Source organism: Piliocolobus tephrosceles, chromosome 10, assembly GCF_002776525.5.
Source record: "Piliocolobus tephrosceles isolate RC106 chromosome 10, ASM277652v3, whole genome shotgun sequence".
Classification (NCBI taxonomy): Eukaryota; Metazoa; Chordata; class Mammalia; order Primates; family Cercopithecidae; genus Piliocolobus; species Piliocolobus tephrosceles.
The window spans coordinates 94344234-94350233 of NC_045443.1; the positions used below are offsets into that span (position 1 = coordinate 94344234).

Consider the following 6000-nt stretch of genomic DNA (forward strand, 5'->3'; position numbering starts at 1 on the left):
CCAGATTTAACCTGGGGGCTATGATTTGCTGACCGAAGACTTCAAAGATTACCTGACTTTAATTACAAAAAATTCGCTTCTCCATAGCATATGTTCTCTTTTGTCTTCTCCATACTCCCACTCAAGATAACCCTATCCAGTACCATTTATATGCCAAAATCCTCCAGTCTTTTATCTCCAACCCAGAGTGCTCTCCTATCTCCAGATTCCTGTAGCCACCTGCCTACTTAACGTCTCCATTTAGAAGTTTAATAGAATTTTAAACTTAACATGATCAAAATCCTCTGGGGAACTCTGTTTCCTTAAAATGGATCCAGCTCCAAGCAGCCAGTAGGGGCACATTGACACTCCCGTGGAATTGATCTCAATTCCACAGTATGGTATTTCAACATTCTTTACATTTCTAATATGCATATAGTGTCAAAAGACAAAATTCCAACAAAGTTATTTATAGATCTAATTTGCTTTTATTTGCAAGTCATGAATCAGGGACAGCCTCCATTCTGCAGAACAGAATGAGATCTTTTACTGGACAATGGCACAACAGTGGGTTTTATAAGGTAGGAACAAGGAAACAGAAGAATAGAAAAGAAAACCTGATTGGTTAATATCAGGCTGCTTTTTTGTAAGAGTTAAAACAGAGGGACTTCCCTATTACACTCACTCAGGTAAACTGGAATCTTCTGTTTTCAGGAAAAATTGTTCTGTTCTGTTTTGGGATCTCTGCTTTTTAAAAGTTTTGGTTTGATGATGTGGCATTCAGCATGAGTGACTCCATTGTGGTTTGGTCAGGTCTGTTGGGGACTAGCGCAGGAGCATAATTTCTGTTTAACAGGTGAGGTGAAATGAAGTATGCACTTTCTGAAATGAGGAAAATTATATGAAATTCAAGGTATTACTCTTTTTTCCTCCTCTAGGGATGATAAAACTGAGAAATAAATCAAGAGTGTGACAACAAACTGAGGAATTTTTCAGCAATATCTGTCAGCCTTTGGAAATTTGGTGAGAAGAAGTAGTCATGATTCAATGTCTTGCTTGCACAGAAGCCTCCAGTTCAAACTTGGATCTTGCCCCATCTGATATCTTATGATATATACAAATACTCTAGATATTGCTTTGAGATTTTGCTGTTGATCACTGGCTTTCTGCAGCTTCATAGGTGCTTTAGCTTCCAGTAGGACAGTTTAACTACTATCTTTTCTGTGAGTTCAAGGTCTGTATATCTCCTCAGCTTGCTCTCAACTTGTCCAGCTGATCTATTTCTTTGTCAAGTTGCTTTGGCTTCCCGACTCTCCCTTTGTTTTGAAAAGAATAAATTCTCCAGTAAATTAAAACTACACTGATAAAAATGAGCATGCATGTGTATTTAGTCCTTTGTTTATTTAATATGCATTTTTGGAGGTTTGCTCTATATTAGACATAGTTCCAGGCTCTAAAAACACAAAGATCCATAAGCTGTGGCCCATCCCTTAAGATGCTGATAGCATATTAAAGGCAACAAAAATGTAAACTTACAATTCACAGTACAACAATGCAGATAGATGTTAATATGAAACCTCCACAAAATGTTTTAGGAAGACAGGGCAATAGCAAGGATTCATGGGAGATGATGCAGTAACTATATTGGTGGGGGTGGGGAGGAAACATGGGAAAAAAGAGAGAAGGAAGACAAAAACAAGAATCCCTAGTCCAAAATATTGTTAGTTGAGCCACAAGTTGATTACTTCCGGGAAGAAATATTGGGGAGATGTATTGGGTAGATGAAATACCTAATGAGACCATAAATGACGAGAATTGCCTCTTACAGCATATGAGAAGATAATTTTTATCAGATAATGAAATTGTTTTCAGTCTTCAGAATGAAAATGAATCCCTTGCTAATGCAGATCATGCTAATAAAGGAAGTAAAAGAGAATCTTAGAGTTATACTTGGCTCATGATAGGCAGAAACCAACCTAAATAGCCTAGGAAAAAAAAGAAAGATAATAAAGTAATCAAAATAATTGCTTAATAGGGAATGTGAAAGATCTGCAATGTTAAATTATAAATGTACATTTTCATGAAAAATGAGGTGACCTTAAGGAACAGATTAGAAACCCACACTCATGCCAGTTAGAAGCAATGCTTTTCATTAGCAAAGCTGAGGATTAATTAAATCTAGGGAAATTCTTTGAAATCCACAAGTGTGAGTTACATTAGAATAAAATACAATGGGTATATTGGTATCATAATTAATGATTAGCATAGACTTCTTTATTAAATGTATGTGGAATAGTTCAAGTGACAAATGTGAAATGAAGAGGATGAAAACGTGTTACTTAAAACCAAAATTGTCTTAGCATTATCTGCTTTCAAAAGTGTGGGAGTGGGAAGGTTAGTTTACCTAGTGAGTAAACAAATAGATATTCTCTTCCCCTTTGAGGTCTCCTAAAGACGCATCCCAAACATAATGGGGGCACCGTGCCCCCTCACCAACCTCTCCAGGAAGCTAGGGAGGGAGGAGGAGGGAAGCTGCTTATCCATTATTTTCCCATTAGCTCTGAATGTTTTGCTTCAGCTGAATGATTTTAGAGACTGGTAGCAGAGAAAGGAGAAAGAGGCTGAAGTTGCAAAGCCTCTAACAGTTCTTAGTGCTGCTCAAGGGTGAAGTTTTGGACAAAATGGTCATTATTGACAGAACACCCTATGTATAGAAAAGTGGAAGCCCTGAGCAAGTGGGAGGGGGTAATCTACATTGTTTTATAGGACAAGGTAAAGGGAAATTAATTTCTTGGGGAGACCCATGGAGAAGGCCAATGGAAAAAGGAAGAGCCTGGAGGGACAATAGATGAGAAGAAACAGAGCGGCATAAAGCCCCCTTCCTCTGCTACACGCAGATACCTTCTGTGAGAAACAGACACATGGCTGATCCATGTTTAGGGTGAGTCAGGGAAGAGCCTGAATGAGGAAGGATGAACCATAAACTGAACCGATTGAGAGTCATAGAGACTGTGAGTCAATTGAGAGTCATAGAGACTGTGAGTCCAAGATGGTATAAAAATGCTAAACTACATTTCAATCCCAGAGTGTTGGAATTACACAGGGCATGCAGTAGGCAGAAATCAACCTGCAGTGGGGAGGACAGGTGACAGTGATCCTGCTGTGTGCTGGATGCAACTGCAGCCAAGTTTACTCCTTAATGATGGGGTCATTCACCTAAGAGTGCACACTGAAATATGGTTTTTAATTTTGGCTTGGCTGTTACTTTAGTGTGACATATAGATTTTAAATAGGAGTTTGGTTTTGCTGCACAAGGACCATTTAGAGATGCTGTTCTCAGTCAAATTTAAAATATGTCTATAAATTCTACGGAGCAAACCCCAAAGTACGTTATCAAAACTCTACAACTTCAAAAGATTCTATTCTGAAAATCTTTGCAGAAGACAGGAATAGAAACATATATAATTTTTTAAATGTGTTTTTTAAATGCAATAGGAAATTGTTTTCTGACAGCTAGAATGGAAATTTGCATAGTGATTTCATTTGTTTAAATATTTTATTTTTCTCACTATTCTCTTATCCTTCTAACCTGTTATTTTACTCCAGCTGCTACCTTTGGATGAGCTCTGTCCAATCTCCCGTCTTGACTGTGGATATTTTCTTGCCAGGATCCTCATAATGTTTTCCAGTCACTTTCAATATCCCATTTTGGGAGTTGAGATTTACTTCCATGTATTATGAGGTCCAGTCCAGTATAAATCAAAATTTCAATCTTACATCCAACACAAATATTTTTTTTTCGATTTGTGAGGCCCAGGAGAACACAAGCCACATGAGATAAGGGTGAAAGTCTCACATGACATATGCCCTTAGAGTTTGCTTGTGCCCTCTGAGTGGTCCCCAGATGTGGATCCCTCCCATGGCCTCTCCCTGGTCTTCATCGCACTCCTAGGTGCCCCCAAACCAATGGTCCTAAGAGAGCCAGGGAGGATCTTTGGGTCCATCTGAAACTGTGCTGGGACATGGGCATGTCTCCTGAAAGGAAGAGTGCACTTCCAGCTGATCTCCTGCAATCCCTCCTCAGCTTCTACGTCCCTGCCCTGTGATACACCCATAGCCTCTTACTGTGGGGTCACCTCGCTCCAGAAGGCTGCCCTCTTGATTCCTTCAAGATGCTCAGAGCTGGTGTCCCTTCTGTGGCATCCTATCCCACCAAACACCGAGTGTGCAGGTTGCCCACACCACTGCCTTCTGTCCTTGCCCTGGGCAGCCTTCCACCTTCAGAATTCTGCAGGCAGGGAGTACACACTCCATGTTCACATATAGCCCCAACCTCGAGAGAGAACAAATCCTTCTTCCCAGTATCTCTGCCCACACCTGATGGCCCCAGATGAAGCTGACAAGTGACTACAGTCTTACCCTATTGCCAGCACTCTGATCTCTACTGTGCTACTCTCTAAAGCCCTCAATTTGCAGAGAGAACACTCTTCTCCATCACCCCCAACCCATGGAGAGACAAGAGAAGAACAAAAAGCCACAGCACTCCACTTCAAAAAATTCCCTTATTAAATGAGCTCTCATTTGCTTGCATAGGATGTGTGGGGTGGCAGGAACGAGTGAGGTGGGAGGGCCCGTATGCCATTTTTTGGCAAGTCTTGGAAGGGGGTGATGAGAAGCTCTTTTTCTGCATTTTTTAGAGTGGGAATGGAATCGAATGTGATTAATGACTAGTCTTATCTTTGGGGCTTAGTAAAAGTTTTGAGAATACAGAAATTCCGTTGCACATTTTTTTTTTTTATTATACTTTAAGTTCTAGGGTACATGTGCATAATGTGCAGGTTTGTTACATATGTATACTTGTGCCATGTTGGTGTGCTGCACCCATCAACTCGTCAGCACCCATCAACTCATCATTTATATCATGTATAACTCCCCAGTGCAATCCCTCCCCCCTCCCCCCTCCCCATGATAGGCCCCAGTGTGTGATGTTCCCCTTCCCGAGTCCAAGTGATCTCATTGTTCAGTTCCCAACTATGAGTGAGAACATGCGGTGTTTGGTTTTCTCTTCTTGTGATAGTTTGCTAAGAATGATGGTTTCCAGCTGCATCCATGTCCCTACAAAGGATGCAAACTCATCATTTTTTATGGCTGCATAGTATTCCATGGTGTATATGTGCCACTGTTTCTTAATCCAGTCTGTCACAGATGGACATTTGGGTTGATTCCAAGTCTTTGCTCTTGCGAATAGTGCCGCAATAAACATACGTGTGCATGTGTCTTTGTAGTAGAATAATTTATAATCCTTTGGGTATATACCCAGTAGTGGGATGGCTGGGTCATATGGTACATCTAGTTCTAGATCCTTGAGGAATTGCCATACTGTTTTCCATAATGGTTGAACTAGTTTACAATCCCACCAACAGTGTAAAACTGTTCCTATTTCTCCACATCCTCTCCAACACCTGTTGTTTCCTGATTTTTTTATGATTGCCGTTCTAACTGCTGTGAGATTGTATCTCATTGTGGTTTTGATTTGCATTTCTCTGATGGCCAGTGATGATGAGCATTTTTTCATGTGTCTGTTGGCTGTATGAATATCTTCTTTTGAGAAATGTCTGTTCATATCCTTCCCCACTTTTTGATGGGGTTGTTTGTTTTTTTTCTTGTATATTTGTTTGAGTTCTTTGTAGATTCTGGATATTAGCCCTTTGTCAGATGAGTAGATTGCAAAAATTTTCTCCCATTCTGTAGGTTGCCTGTTCACTCTGATGGTAGTTTCTTTTGCTGTGCAGAAGCTCTTTAGTTTAATTAGATCCCATTTGTCAATTTTGGCTTTTGCTGCCGTTGCTTTTGGTGTTTTAGACATGAAGTCCTTGCCCATGCCTATGTCCTGAATGGTACTACCTAGATTTTCTTCTAGGGTTTTTATGGTATTAGGTCTAACATTTAAGTCTCTAATCCATCTTGAATTAATCTTCGTATAAGGAGTAAGGAAAGGATCCAGTTTCAGCTTTCTACTTA

The 6000-nt window shown here is 40.1% G+C and overlaps 1 protein-coding gene across 2 annotated transcripts in view; it reads left to right on the plus strand.

Annotated features, from left to right (window-relative positions):
- CFAP54 (cilia and flagella associated protein 54) overlaps positions 1-1339 on the plus strand; it is a 389915-nt gene extending 388576 nt beyond the window's left edge. For both annotated transcript variants that reach the window (XM_031936253.1, XM_023206706.3), the window contains one exon: positions 918-1339. The gene's annotated coding sequence lies outside the window, so the exon portion shown is untranslated. The remainder of the gene's footprint in view (positions 1-917) is intronic.
- The last annotated feature ends 4661 nt before the right edge of the window (positions 1340-6000 follow it).